The sequence below is a fragment of the Emydura macquarii genome, unplaced genomic scaffold (genome assembly GCF_026122565.2).
Source record: "Emydura macquarii macquarii isolate MOO-44397 ecotype Brisbane River unplaced genomic scaffold, CSIRO-AGI_Emac_v2 contig_3530, whole genome shotgun sequence".
NCBI lineage: Eukaryota > Metazoa > Chordata > Testudines > Chelidae > Emydura > Emydura macquarii.
The window spans coordinates 3,783,249-3,799,324 of record NW_027133667.1 but is presented as its reverse complement, the minus strand read 5'-3'; the positions used below and the strand labels follow the sequence as shown (position 1 = coordinate 3,799,324).

Genomic DNA, 16,076 nt, shown 5'->3' with positions numbered 1-16,076 from the left:
GATTAGGGGTCCCTCCTCTCCCTGCCCCCCAAATGTTAAGGATGTAGGTGTTCTGAGTTGCACACGGTACAATCGTTGGCATCTTTACTTTCTGGGCATTATCCTAAATATTACAAAGGAAACTAGAGCAGAGGTACTCTTTGGAGGTCCCTGACATTACTTCATTTGGCACTTGAATGATGTGTTTTGCCTAAGTAAAATGGTCTCAATTCAGTCTCTAGGAGACAAGTCAACAGCAGCTATAATGACTTGGCCGTGGCTCATCCAGAGTGTATTTGAATCTGTAACTGCGATGAGACCGTTCCACACAAGCTCTGTACTTCTGTATTTCGACCTCTGTGGGACTTATCTGGCTTTCATCAGTGACTGGAATAGACGTTGTCCAATATAGATATGGAAGCCTACCAGCCTCATTATGCAAACATTCCAGAGTAAAAAGCCAGAGGCCGCTTGTCCAGAGGCAGCAAGCTCGTGTCAAAAGCATTCTGGAAATTCTCATAGTGACCTGAGGGAAATACAAAAAATAAATCTGATGGTTTCTGAGAAGTTGGTACGAAGAATTCAATCAGCAAAGCCATTGCCATAGCTCTGACGGCAAAGTACTAGCTCAGAGGGACTCTACAGATCCAGTCTAAAATGGCTTATCAAATTTCATAGTTTTTTAAGGACAAAACGACCATTATGATCATCTAGTCTGACCTCTTGCATAACAAAGTACAAAGAATTTCACCAAGTAATTAATGCAGCCAGCCCAATAACTTGGGGTTGAGTTAGAGCACATCATTTAGAAAGATATCCCATCTTTCTTTTAAGATACCATGTCCCTTGGTAATCTGTTCCAGTGATTAATTGCCCTGACTGCTAAAAAGATAAATTCAGACAGAAAGTAAGTTATCTAGCTTCAGCTTCCAGCTGTTGGATCTTATTGTGCCTTTGTCTCCTAGATTAAAGATGCCTCTCTGATCCAACATCAGTCTGCAGAGAAATAGTATTTTTAAATGATGTGCAATCCATCAATGCCAGAGCTCTACTGCAAGCTGAATATGCCTCCATTTAACATTTTTTTTCAGAAAGAAAGACAGACGAGTCCAAATCTGCAGTGAGCTAGCATGGAACATTTCAAGGCCCACATTGTCCTCTGGACTAGCAATTGATTCAATACCCACTATGACATGCAATCTTCATCTCCTTCACCTGGGTGGGAAGGGGTATTAGCCACCGCCCTTCTTAGGTGATGTGGGAGCAGTGCAGCTAAGTACCTGTTGTGTGACTTGGGTTTTGGAGAGGGGGCAAGCACTAGACTAAAACACCTATTTTCACCATGTGCCTGGGTGGTTGCAGTTCACGTTCTGAGATGCTGTACTTCCCATTTTATTGCTGATCCTGATACAGTAACTTTGAAAGTGGTGACTTGGCACAAATGGACTAAGAAGTGGGACATGGGTAGATATGTCTGCATGTTGACCATGCTGCTCCCGTTTCAGATGTTCTTGTCCTGCAAGTGATCAGAAATCCAGTCAAACAACGCAGCCAACTTTGTTCAGGTTTGACTCCCTTAGCAGATGAAAGATGAGCTGAAGGGCAGTGCAAGAGAAATGGGCAGAAGGCAGGACACAGGTAAGCTTTTGTTTTTCCTGTAGTGGTTTTCTCCTGGCTAAAATTCTTAAGCCCCCTCTCTCTCTTTCTGGCCTATCTTTCTGACTCTATGGTCTCTACTTTCTATTTCCTTTCTTATCTGTCTGTGCCTCTTCCTAGGTCTCCTCTGCCTCTGTTTGTCTCCTGCTGTCTGACCTTCAGTTAGTGCCATCATCTCATGGACAATAATCAGGCCAACAGTGACCATTTTGAGGACTGCAAGAACTGTCTGTATATTTGCAGACCAGCTGTGACTCCAGCACTTCAGAGCAATGGAGGGAAGGAGAAGAAGCAGAAGAACAGTGTTATTCATGTGAATTGAATTCATGTGGCCCGCATGGTGACTTGCCTGCTGGGCGCAAAGATCGTGGATCTCTCGAGACATCTAGTCAGACTTTTGTGTACTGCTGGGGAGGAGCTGGTGGTTGTGGTACATGTAGGTACCAATGACATAGGGAGGGATAGGAGAGAGGTCCTGGAGGCCAGATTTAGGCTGCTAGGTAAGAGATTAAAGTCCATGGCCTCCATGATAACATTCTCTGAAATGCTTCCAGTTCCATGTGTTGGGCCAGTTAGACAGGCAGTACTGCAGGGTCTCAATGCATGGATGAGATGATGGTGTAGGGGTTTAGATTTATTAGGAACCGGGGAACCTTTTGGGAAAGGGGGAGACTATACAGGAAAGATGGGCTCCATGTAAACCAAAATGGAACCGGATTGCTGGCATGTAAAATTAAAAAGGTCGTAGAGCAGTTTCTAAACTAAGGGCTGGGGGAAGTCAACAAGTGCGGAGGAGCATGTGGTTCGGGCAAAGATGTCCTTTAGAGGAGAATCTATTAGTGGAGATTCTCTCTATCTTAGTGAGGAGAGGATGGATGAGGATAAAATATGGGTAGGATCTGATAAGCAATAGTCAAATGAAAGAATCCCATTCAGTTACATCACATAATGGCAGACAGCTAAAAAGTGACAATTTTAAGTGTTTTTATATAATTGTTAGAAGCCTAAATACTAAGATGGATGAAATTGAATGCCTCTCATTAAATGAGGGTGTTGATATAATAGGCATCACAGAAACTTGGTGGAATGAGGATAATCAATGGAAGACACTAATACCAAGATACAAAATATATTGGAAGGACAGAAACTGTGCCATAGACTCTCTATGGATAGTAATTCCATGCTCGAATAGTAAGAATATAGCAGTAGGGATATCCTCCTGACCAGGATGGTGATAGTGACTGTGAAATGCTCAGAGAGATTAGAGAGGCTATAAAAATAAAAAACTCAATAATAATGGGGGATTTCAACTATCCGCATATTAACTGGGTACATGTCACCTCAGGATGGGATACAAAGATAAAGTTTCTTGACACCTTAAATGACTGCTTCTTGGAGCAGCTTGTCCTGGAACCCACCAGAGGACAGGCAATTCTTGATATAGTCCCAAGTGGAGCACAGGATCTGGTCCAAGAGGTGAATAGAGCTGAACTGCTTGCTAATAGTGACCGTAAAAAAAATAACATTTAACATCCTTGGGGAGGGAGGTGGCACCAAGGCAGCCCACCACGGTAGCATTTGACTTGGGAAAGGGAAACCGCACAAAAATGAGGAAGTTAAACAAATTTTAAAAGGTACAGTGCCAAAACAACAAAGTGAAATCCCTGCAAGCTGCATGGAAACTTTTTCAAGACATCGTAATAGAGGCTGAATTTAAATGTGTACCCCAAATTAAAAAATATAGTGAGAGGACCAAAAAGGCTCTTAAGCAAAGTAAGCGGTCATGGGATATGAGGGAAGGTCCTCTCCTGGATCAGTAACTGGTTAAAAGATAGGAAACACAGGGTAGGAATAAATGGTCAGTTTTCAGAATATAGAGAGGTAAATAGTGGTGTCCCCCAGGGGTATGTTCTGGGACCAGTATTGTTCATCCTGTTCATAAATGATCTGAAGGGGTAGACAGTGAGGTGGCAAAATTTGCAGATACAAAACTACTCAAGGTAGTTAAGTCTGAAGCAGACTGCAAAGACTTATAAAGGGATCTCACAAAACTGGGTGACTGGGCAACAAAATGGCAGATGAAATTCAATGTTGATAAATGCAAATTGGAAAACATTGGAAAACATAATCCCAACTATACATATAAAATACATACATTATACTATACATATAATATGATGGGGTCTTAACTGTTACTACTCAAGAAAGAGATCTTGGAATAATTGTGGATAGTTCTCTGAAAACATCCACTCAATATGCAGTGGCAGTCAAAAAAGCTAACAGAATGTTGGGAATTATTAGGAAAGGGATACAGAATAAGACAGAAAATATCATCTTGCCTCTATATAAATCCATGATATACCCACATCTTGAATACTGCCTGCAGATCTGGTTGCCCCATCTCAAAAAAGATGTATTGAAATTGGAAAAGGGACAGAAAAGAGCAACTAAAATTATTAGGGGTATAAAACAGCTTCCACATGAGGAGAGATTTAGACTGGGACTTCTCAGCTTGGAAAAGAGATGACTAAGGGGGGGATATATAATAGAGGTCTATAAAATCATGACTGGTGTGGAGAAAGTAAATAAGGAAACATTATTTACTTATAACATAAAAACTAGGGGTCACCAAATGAAATGGGCAGCAGGTTTAAAATGAACAAAAGGAAATATTTCTTCACACAACGCACAGTCAACCTGTGGAACTCCTTACTAGAGGATGTTATGAAGGCCAAGACTATAGCGGGGTTCAAAAAAGCCTAGGTAAGTTCATGGAGGATAGGTCCATCAATGGCTATTAACCAGGATAGGCAGAGATTGCTGTTTGCCAGAAGCTGGGAATGGCTGATGGGATGATCACTTGATGACTGAAACCTGACTTGAAGGCATTAAGCAAAGAGTGACAATAAATGGCAAGGTATGGATGTGTGGGAAGGTGTTTAATTGAGGTACAGTAGAAACTAAGGTTGGATCCTGTCTTGTTTAACATTTTCATGAATGATCTGGAATAAAGTGTAAGCACAGCTGCATATTAATTATGTTTTTAGAGGATACTGAACTGTGATATGTTGAAAACACCAGTGAGGATAGAAATAATACAAAGGGATCTAAAGAGATTAACAACTTGGGGAGGAAATAATTAAGATGAGAGAGAAGTTTGAAAATACATCCATCTAAAATAATCCAAAACCCTGATATTCAGGACTAAGGGAGAGCGGGAATAGATGAGGTGAAAAGGACGTAGGCAGATTTATGAATAACAAATCCAATGCGAGCTTGTAATGCCATATGGCATCAACAGTATTGAAAGCCAGTGTAACCTGGAGTTTCATGTACACTGGCAATCCCCTCAGGTAAGAGGGACGTAATAGTTTCTCTCTCTGGCCCTGAAAAGCGTACCTGGAATATACTGAATTCACTTCTGGGCAGGGCTAGTGTGAGGCTGATATTTTGTTCTATGACCTTTAATCTGGGAACGTCCTCTTTAGGGAGCCTAGTATCGATGTTCCCCACAATGGGACAATTATTTTCATGGGGAATCCAGTACTGGGCAGTTGTACGAAGCCCCTATCTTAGATCACTGTAAACTGGTCTAAACAAAGTACTAGTCCTCTTGGCAAACATGAGGGGAACGTGTAGTGTGCGTGTTTGGAACTTATAGTGTAATCTCTCACATGACCCCAGAGAGCAAAGCCTGTTTATGATTAGACAGATGGGTGTCCTGTTGTAACTGAACGTTACATTCCACGCAGGGAGGAGGGGTTTGAGTCTTGTTTGTTATGGGGGAAATTTTCAGTCACAGATATGAGTGAGATGTTCAGTTGCCATTGAGACAAAGGGATTTGGGCCTCTACATTTCTTACGCTCCTTTGAAAATACTGTGCCAGCCTATGTGCTTTATGTACATACCGTGTCCTTGGCCTTTACTGCACTAGCTTTGGATGTGTTTGTTTGTGTTGTTGTAACACCGAGAGGCCCCAGTCATATAAACACATAGGAAATGACACTTCCTGCCCCCCCAAGGAACTTAGATTCCCCACTTACTTAGACTAATTGAAGTAAACACTGACTATTCTGAGAGGGTGCAGTTGCAGGATTTTGATGATTTAGCACAGGGAGGGTGACAGATAAATATTTATAGAGAGTCACATTGCTTTGTATGGAGCTTGACAGACATGGAAAAGGACAGTCCTTGCTGACAGGCAGAAACCGAGATAGGGAGGAATAATACCAGGAATAGCCAATCAAACCTGCTAGTTCTCCTTCCTCAGACCTGTCACTTTGCTCTGGTTGATTTTGAGGGTTACTCACAGATGCCAGTGGTGGCGACCGGCTTCACAGCCAGGACAGGGGGCATAGCAAGGGGCAAAGAGAGGCTCAATTAAATAATGACCAAAAACCAAGGACGTCATGGCAGTGTTGGCAGGACTGGAAAGCAAAATAGAAATTCAAAGCCTGGTAGCCAGGGGAAAACACTTGTTTTTCCTCTGTCCACATCGTATCCCCTTTCCTATGACCCTTCCTTCCTCCGCCCACTCATCTCCTTCCTCGAATGCCTTTTGAAATCATCATTACTTAAGGGAGGAATCTTGATATGAAAATGAACAAATAAACCGCTTCCAGCTTTCAAGGAATCCTCCTGAATCTCCATTTCCTTAGCAATAGAGTCCAATGCTCCATCTCTGAAATAAGACCCTGTCTGTGCAGCTATCTCTGAGGCACAGCCGTCTCCCCCGGTTACCAGCCCTTCCTGTGGCAGGCCTTCCCTCCAGGCAGAACAAACCTGTCAGGTGTGTCTAGTTAGGGCTTGCTAAGCTCATTAGCTTCCTCCTCCGTAGCGTCCCTCACAGATGGGATTTGGAGGAAAAAAAACATCCACGGATTTCTCGTAACGCTGGTGAAAAGTGGGGAGCTGGCGACGCTCTTCCCAGAGCAGATGCAGGTATTTCTTGAGCTTTGTCTGTTCATTTTCTCCCTCGAAGATTGGAGGAGATGGGATTTCTCATGCGGTGGGAGGTTAGGGACAATTGACGTCTTTGTCTCTGCAACACAAAGGGTATGCCTAGACTTTGAGCTGGGGCTGTGATTCCCCGCTCACTGAGATTTATCTGCGCTAGCACGCTACAAACGGCAGGGTGACTGCAGCAGTGCCAGGGGCAAGCCCCCCTGGTGACTATCCTGTCTGAGATGCTACGTGCACATGTGGAACAGCTGGCCGCTCACTCTGCTGCGACTCCACTATTCTTACCACGCTAGCTAGATCAGAGCGGGCAGGAGTGTATCTACTCAAGCAGGGAGGTGTAATTCCCAGCTCAGCTGTGCCTTTCGGATGCCCTCTTTGCTCTCCCTGAGCACAGACCTCGGTTGAATTTCTTTCCAGCCCCTCTTTTCAGTGAACTTACTACTGCTGGAAGTTGCCAGGCCGACAGCTCTGGAAACTGAAGTCCTTTGTCCTCTGAACAGCTTGCTTGCTCTGCAGGCTTCCTGCGCTGTCCCACCAATTACCGGAAGGGACCTCCGCAAGGGGGAAGAGGGACAATGTCTCTATGGGCCATCCAACATTTCTGCTGACTGCCAGTAAGACAGCTGATTGTGTGGGCAGTCGTTCTGGCCATCGATCTATTTCATGTACGTATGTCCCCCGTTACTATAGCATCCGAGTGCCTCACAACCTGTAACGTATTGGGCCTCACATCACCCCCGGGAAGTGCGACTATCCCCATTTGGTAGCGGGGGACTGAGACACAGAGTCCCCGTGTCCCACAGCAGATCTGTGATGGAACGGGGTATCAAAGCCAGGTCTCCTGAGTCGAAGGCTAGTGCCCTCACGGCAGGACCATGGTTATTTTTTGTAGGAAATGGACTGATAGGTTAGTCGTATCACAATCGGGTCTCTGAAGAACCATTAGAGTGGGACTGTTTTTCAATCACTAGGAGAGAATTTGAATCGGTGACCTTGAGGTGAGGGTCGGAGTGCTTCTCCCCACCCCCCGCCCCCCAACCACAGAAAGAGAGCTGGAGATTTTGGTCTAAAAATCCTTTTCGGCACTACATGAAGGACTTGCTGTCCTGTGAATACCCTTTGATTTTCTAAGCTTTATTTGCTGCATGCTTTGACCATTCTGAACGGTGCTGCTGTAAAGTGTGCACACACTGCTGTGCTGTGACATCCAGTGCCCATAAAATAAAATGTGTGGGGCCGTGGCTGTGCACACCACCCACACCCCCTACCAGTGCACTTCCCTCCCCACCCAGACCTGGAGCTATCCCTTCATTGCTGCTGGGGGACTGTGTAGAACCTAGGCAGAGGCATAGATAGGCACGAAAAGGATATTTCAGACTCCATTTCCATTCAGCTTGTGACCTCTCTCATTATGTTGGCTATAAACCCAGGCAGGGTCAACAAGCTAAACAATGTGGGGTTTTTTTATATTTGTTGTACACTTAGTGTAGGGGGTTGGTTACTTTGTCCCAGGGCTGCCGGGGGAGTTCAGTTGCGTAAGCTGTGATCTCATTCTCCATGGGGGCAGGCCTCACTGCCGAGACCAGATGTGCGGTGGGAGACATTTCTGTGTATCCAGCAGCTATTGGAGTTGGGGCATGGAGAGAGAGGGAGACAGGAGGTGGTCACATATCAAACAGATTTTTAAGGAGCATGGAGCCTTTTTCCAGAAAGGCCAGATGAATTGGCAGATTGCAGGGAAATGCCCATCTGTCTCATTACTATGTTTGCTGCAAGCTGTTCCTTGTTTTTCACTTTTATTCTCCATCTCACTTTTTATTTTACCTTTTACCCTTTCAGTTTCCCACTCTGCCTCCTTTGCCCCCTCCATTTCCCTGTCTTAGGTTCTCTCCCTTCTTATTCCTCTATCCTCTCTCTAGCCATTTGGAAGTCCATGTGCTTGCTTCTGTGGTGTATTCACCAGCTGGCTCCTTCAGCCGCACAGCTGGAATCTGCCCCAATCAGAGATTTAAAGAGAGGAGACTATAAATACAAAATCAACAGCAACGTATCTCTCCTGTCCTTACACACCTATGGAAAGCAGAACTGTTCTTACTGGGTCATAACGAATTCAGCCCACAATATTAAGAAGGCTGGCAAAGGCCCACGGGTTTCTAGGAAGTAGATATAATGGCCCCCCGATTTGTGATGCTTGTTCCCAGGTCTGCATAAGACAGAGTGCCTAGACTCAAAATAATGAAGAGAAATTATTTATATTAGTCGTGCCTATGGATCCTAAATGTACAAACACCCACTGACAGTCCCTGCCCTGAAGCACTTAGTCTATATAAAGAAGGGAGGAGCTCCCAAAGAACTGTCACGGCCCAGGTGTTGGTCAGAGAATACAAGGTCTTCTAGCCATGGGACAAAGACCACGATGAAGACCCAGAAAAAGGTGGTTTGAGAGGCTGAAGGAGGACTAGAAGAAGGCTGGTGTTGGCATGGAAGAGGCGCTCGACAGTAATGCTTGGAGACCAAGAACGAGCTGCTGCGCCTGACTAACAGGAGAAGATGAAGAAGAAGAATGGAGTATTCCAATCTCCACTCAGAGTTGGTGAACAGAGGCAGAGAGAGAGAGACTGTGACTTCAATGCTAAGGTCACACAGGAAGTCAATGGCTTGGAACTGAACCCAGGCCTACTGCATCCTAGTCCACGAGACCACCCTTCCTCTCAGATAACAGTGCCTGCTAGGGAGGACTGGGATTTAATGACTGTACAGAGGTCACATAATATACAACAGCCAGATTACGTACAGTGCTGGCTGGTGAACTTTGGGGCAAGTGGGGCACGTTACCTGCACAGCTGGGTGGAGTTGGGAGGAGCAGAGTTGTAGTGAGGAGGCAAGACGGACAGGAAGGAAGATAGAGGCAGCAAGAGAGCTGGGGGTGGCTCAGGAGTTGACTCCCTACAGAGCCAGTCCTGTGCCAGGATCCTGCTCACGGCAGGGGGCTGCACTACCTGGGTGGCCCTGCCCTTGGCTACTGGTGGCTCGGGCCCCCACGTTCCACTGCCTGGTCCTGGCTGCTGCGTCCCAACTCCCTCTGCACTGACCTTCTACCACATGCCACCCGCCCTGGCCTGGCACTGCTGGGGAAGGGGGCGGGGGGGGGAAGAGGAGGAGAGGTACCGGATGTGATGTCTCCCCTTCCCCTCCCCCCAGAGAGGCCTGAAATGATCAAGACGACTTCTCTGTGCTCTCACTATGTCTAGGGGGTGGGGGGAGGAAGGGGAGTGTCTTCCTCCCCCTTGTATGGTGCCCCTGCACCTACCTGTCCCCTGGAGTCCATCCTGATGACTGGAGGGTTGTAAGTTGTAGAGCACTCAAGAGCGTTGCATTTTAACTGTCTCGTGTAGACCCTGCTGGTGTGCTCTGAACAGTACCTACTTCACCAGCAGGGTCTACATAGGGCAGTTAAAGTGCAACACTGTAGAGCTTTCTACTGTCACTACCGCCTGTGGCTTAAGCAGTGGGTCCGTATTTTTCCCTGGGTTGTTTCTGTCTTTGCTGTCAAGAGGGCTTGAGCCACATCCAGGTGATGATGTTACGTAAAGGCAGGCAAAGGCTGGCACTCAGCAAGTTTTTACTGTGGTGATACTTAAGGCTACGATTATTCGCATTTAGTATTTATTTACAGCAGCTAATGTGGGCCTGGCATTATACAGCAGCAGGACCCTGAGCCAGCGGTGGGGTTCATTAAACGCGCTGAAGGATTCTGAATCTGCACTAGAATCTCTAAGCTGTCTTCAGGGTCCTGCAAGCTGAGTACAAATAACTGGAGCTTAATTTGTCCCCTGCCATCTCAGCACTGTTACTACAGACTATACCACCAGATAGACTATCTTAACCTGGGACTTCAGTTCCCCAAGAGACTGGGCTGCCCAATGGGATAATGAGTTAGTATTGTATCTCTGGAAGCATGTGTTCAAATCCTCCTTGTGTCCCAAATGAAAGTAATTTTTCTTTCTGGCTTGCTCTGGTCTCTGGAGAGAATTTTTATCTAAATCAGAGGGCCTGCTCTAGCGTGAAAAAACCCGGACTTCAATGAGCTTTGGATCGGTTCCAAAATTGCCACTTAACTGAAAGCTTTACTTTGCAGCTATGGCTACAATTTTTTTTTACCAAATTTCCTTTTAAAAAAAAAAAAAGAAAATGACAAACTTCTAAGCTATTCCATCACCTTGACCCCATTAGAGTTCTTTGTACTATACAACAAGTGCAGGAGTTTGCCCCTCTCCCTGCACACCTTCAATTAGGGTTGTAACCTGGATTTCTTTGTTCCTGATTAGTAGTTTAAGAACAAAACACAAAACCAAACTGAATTCTTTAAGGTTCAAGCCTCCAGTCTGGTTACACGTGATTTAATTTAGTGAAGGACTGTGAATGACCATGATGAATGATACAATTATACTTTATTTAAAATAAAACCGTTAGTTAAAGCAAACAGGCATCGCAGTGACTCTACACTGTGTTGATACTCCCATGCGAAGATGGAAATGATGATCCCTGCATGGTAAGAATGGCCATAATCCTTTTTCTAATGGTTCCTTACTGGTGGATGGGTGCACATAATTTAAAATGAGGGTGCTACCCTTTTTATAATTACTAATAAAAACACCCAAATTAATTTGCATTAAGCCTGCCTTTTACCATATCTATATTTCTACTACCATAATTAAAATACTGTCTACTCCCTCATTGGGTATTTAATATTAAACTCATCTTCAATTAACAGCTGTGAAATGCCAGACCAGTAACTCTGATCATATAGAGGGCATTTTCCATAACATTCACATTTTATCTAAAACTCTTGTGAAAACCAGTGAGGGCCAAAGAATGTTTACCCCATGCTCTAGTTTATCTCTAACTTGCCTCTTAATTGTCTCACTTCACTTTACTCATATTTTACTACGTCTTGCTTGACTATTGTCAAGCTTATTTTTAGGAAATAGGTTTTGGGGCCTATTTACATTTCTATATAACATATGCAAGCATCATGTCTATAGGTTACAGGACCTCTGCACCAACCCCATGTCGGCAAGTGTGGAAGACAGAGAGAGCTGTGGGTTAGAGATGGAGCACGGGTGGAGCTGTGGGAAATGTGTATAGAGATCCAGTGGACCATTATCCCAGGCACCTGGTGCCTGCAAAAACATCTCAAGTCAAACTAGTGAAAGGTCGGTGATGATCTCATCATAACCCTTTCCACTGCATCCACTCGCTGAATCTCCAAGCAGGCTGCAGGGGTGCAGCCCAACTTTCCTGGTTATGGGTGCAAAGAGAGAATAAGGGTGCACGTTCACAGGGTGATCAAGTATGAGATTTAGGAGTCTAATCCATGGGCAAGGGCAGCAGAACTGGGGTCCAGGTGTAGCTGGTGCTTCTGCAATGAAAATATTGCAGGGGCTCTGCCCCCATGTAAATGTATGCCCACTACTACCCCAAGCCTAGGGGCTTGATTCTCCACTGCCTGGCCTCTCTGTAATAGTCCGATTACTGATCCTGAGAAATCTGGATCACTTGGCGAGCTGGGCACAGGCCAACGCTCTGCGTTTTAATAGGGGGTAAGTGTATCAATCTCACAACAAAGAATGCAGGCCATGCTTACAGGCCAGGGCCCTCTACCCTGGGAAGCACTCTGGAAAAGGAGTTGGGACTGATGGTGGATAATCAGCTGAAGGAGAGCTCCCCGTGGCCAAATGTGTCAACACCATCCTGGGGTGCGTAAACGGGGGCATCTCAATCCCTGCAGGCATTCTACTACCTCTGTCTTCGGACTGATGTGATGGTGCTGGAATACGGTGCTCAGTTCTGGTGCCTACCATTCAAGATGGATGTTGAGAAACTGGCAGCGGTTCAGAGAAGAGCCACAAGGCTGATTAACAGATTGGAAAACGTGCCTTTCTTTCCCACCGCCCCTCCCCTGGCTTCAGAGCCTGAGCTGCAGCATCGACACAGCTATTTTTGGCACGCTAGTGTGAGTCCTGCTAGCACAAGTCTGTGGAACTGGGCGGGGAGGTTCACTCCCAGATACCATGTAGATGTGTTCACAGTGATCAACTCAAGGAGCTCAGGCTATTTAGCTTAAGCAAGAGACGATTAAGGTGCAACTTGGTCACCGTCTATAAATACACAGGGAACAAATATTTAATAACGGACTCTTCAGTCTGGCAGACAAAGGTCTAATGATCTAATGGCTGGAAGCTGACGCTAGGCAGATTGACTGGAAAAAAGGAGTACGTTTTTAGCATTGACGGTAATTCCATGTGCCGTAGGAATATTTTACCAAGCACTGTGGTGGATGCTCCATGACTGGCAAATCAAGACTGGATGTTTTTCTAAAGGAGACTAATTCAAACAGAATTGAATTCAGAGAATACATATGACCTGTGCTATACTGGAGGTGAGAGCAGATGATCACAATTGTCCCTTCGGGGCTTAAAATCTATGACTCATTTACATTGGTGGACAGAGAGTACCAAGTCAGAATGGTATAGTTTTGCACCTCCCTTGCGTTCACTTTACCATGGTGCGTAGGACTCCACAAGGTGTAAGGAAGTGAAGAATCAGGCCAAGTCTTTTGACTTAGGATACATCTATCCTGCAACTGGGAATGTGCTTCCCAGCTGGAGGGGCCAGACACACATTGGCTCTGCTTGAGCTCGCATGCTAAAAATAACTGTGTAGTCAGTGGTAGAAAGGGTGGGGGCTCAGGATACCCAGCTGGGTACAAACCTGCCTGGAGCCTCTGCCTACATACTCAGGTGGCAAGCCTGAGCTAATGTGTCTATCTACCTGAGCTGGGAAGCCTGAGCTGCCATGTCTACACAGCTATTTTTAGCACCAAGCTGTCAACCCAGACGCTGGGACTTGCTGCTGCTCACTGTGTAGACATGCCCTTAAGGTATTTAGAAAGGCAATAAAAGACGTGTCGCACGGCTGCACCTGGCCTGGGTTGGCTGACTCAGGCTCATGGAGCTTGGGAGGCTGGGCTATAAAATTGCAATGTAGACATTCGGGTTCGGGCTGGAGCCTGGGCTCTGGAGATGCTTCCCCTCCTGGAGTCTCAGGGCCCCAGCTCCAGCCTGAGCCAGAACATCTGCACTGCAATTTGTAGTCCTGTAGTTCAAGTCTCAGGAGCCTGATTCAGCCAGCCTGGGCTCGGAGTCTCAGTACGGTGAGGGGTTTTTGGTTTGTTCTGTGATTATTTTTGTTTAGTTGCACTGTAAACATACGCTTAGAGGCCAAAGTCTATTCCTCTCTGCCACAGCCAGATGGGGAAGCTGTGACAGTGAAGATAAATGATTTCACCAACTCCACACTGTTGGGGTCGTGTCAGAGCAGTGATTGGAATCTCCCTAGACAACTTTCTTACTTACACTGTTAGCTGCTTATTCTTGTTGCCAGGCCCCACACTAGGGTGCCCATATCACAAGTGTGAAAAATTGGGGCGGGGAGGAAGTAATGGGAGCCTATATAAGAAAAAGCCTTGAATATTGGGACTGTCCCTATAAAATCAGGACATTTGGTCAACCAATCCCACACTGACGACTAAGGAGAGGAGACAGCTCAGCTATAGGTAGGCAACCAGTTGCTGGGAGGAAGATTGTGGCAACTGTTTGTGGAAGGACCTTGTGATCATCTCCCTGAAATAGATTAATTTGACATTCTGCAGAAAATTGCAACTCCACATCCCATCCATGCCATGGGCGTAAAAGGTCAGTCCTGAGCAGGGAACATGAATGCTTCTAGTTCAAATCACCTTTGCAGATTTTTAATCCCAACAATTGTTTTATATTTTCCTGGAAGCCCTTGCAAGGAAAAGGGCTAGAAACTAATTTTTTTTTTTTTTTTTTTAAAAAGGGGATAAGCCGAGATAAGCCATTAAATCCCAAACACATGAGGTTGCCATGGCAGTATGCTTTGTGGGCTCTGAAAGCTGGATTTTCCCACAGCTGAGAACCCCAGTTAGGCCATCTAGTTCCAGTAGGCTTTGTGCTGTGGAGCCAGGATTTAGCCCAGAGATTGTCATTTCTCATTTTTTAATCGAATTTGGATTTACGGGACCAGATCCTCAGCTGATGTGGATCAGCACAGCGCCATTGATTCATGGAGCTTAGATTATACAGATTTACATCTGCCAAGGGTCTAGCTCATGGTACTTCAGGTTATTTTCTACTTAGTTGTTTTGCAGTCTCTTCACAATTCATTGCTGATATTTTTCCTCTGTGTTAATGTGAAAAATCTATTCAGCTCTAGAATACGTACAGAAGTTCTGAATTTTGTAACATTCTCGCTGGATCACACAGGAGAATGGGAAAAGCAACTCACCAAACAGAGAGAGGACCTCACAAACCAGTCAGGCAATCAAGGAGAGACTCACATTGCTGGAGTTTTTCAACACCCCTTTTGGAGCGATAAAGATGCCACTGCTCACCATTGTGCCGATAGTCAGTGTGATAGCCGGCACCAGGGTGGTGATCTTCCTCAGGAACACTGCCTCTTCTTTTTCCTCCTTCACATGACTTTTTTCTGCAGAATCCCATTAGCTCTGTCTGTCTTCTCTGTGGAGTCCTGCAAGCAGAGGTCCTCCTCAGAGCTCTCTGTCTATCACCCGACTTTTAGGATTGACACATCCTTCCCAGTTCTCTTCCCAGCCCTGGTCAGGCTCCCCTCTCTTTGTGCTTGCATACTGCCAGAGAACAGCCTTGGCTGGAATCTTTTAGGCATAACAAACATGAAGCATACAAACCAAAAGGTGAGAAGGTGAAAGAGATTAGAATCCTTGGGAGGGAAGGAAATAGGTACTTCCTAGCCTGCGCGGAAGGGGGAGATTACACGGGTTACATTCTAAATTTTACAATGTAAATTCAGCTTGTGGACTCGGTGTCCACAATAAACAGAAATTCGTGGAAGCCCGTGACCTGTCCCGGACTTTTACTAAAAATAACCACAACATGGGGCTGAGTGGGCAATGAGAGCCAAAGCCTTGCTGGGGGTGTGAGGGTCCAGCACCAGCTGCCCCTGTGGCTGACAGCTCCGGGACCCCTACTGCCCGCAGTGGTTTGGAGCTGTGGGGCCTGGCTGGGAGCTTTGTGTCGGTGGGTCCCCCACTGCCTGTGGGGCTGGTGGTTTGGAGATGGAGGGGGGACCTCCACCACCTGTGGCGACCGGGAGTTCTGGGTCCCCTGGTCACCGTGGCTGCTTGGAGCTGCAGCAACTTGGAGTTGTGGGGACTGCCCACAGCAGCTAGGAACTCCAGGGATCCCCTCACCCACGGCAGCTCAGAGCTACAGGGCCCCCCCAATGGCTGGGAGCTCTAGGTCCCTCCCCCCCCAGTGGCTCAGAGCTGTGGGGCCACCCGTGATGTCTGTGAGTTCTGTGTGTGTGGGGCCTGCTGCCCACAGCAGCTCGGAGCTCCTGGGCCCCCTGCTACCCA

At 46.1% G+C, this 16,076-nt stretch overlaps 1 pseudogene; it reads right to left on the bottom strand.

Moving 5' to 3' along the window:
• LOC137145353 (cystine/glutamate transporter-like) overlaps positions 1-15,183 on the bottom strand; it is a 30,119-nt pseudogene extending 14,936 nt beyond the window's left edge.
• Positions 15,184-16,076: the final 893 nt, after the last annotated feature.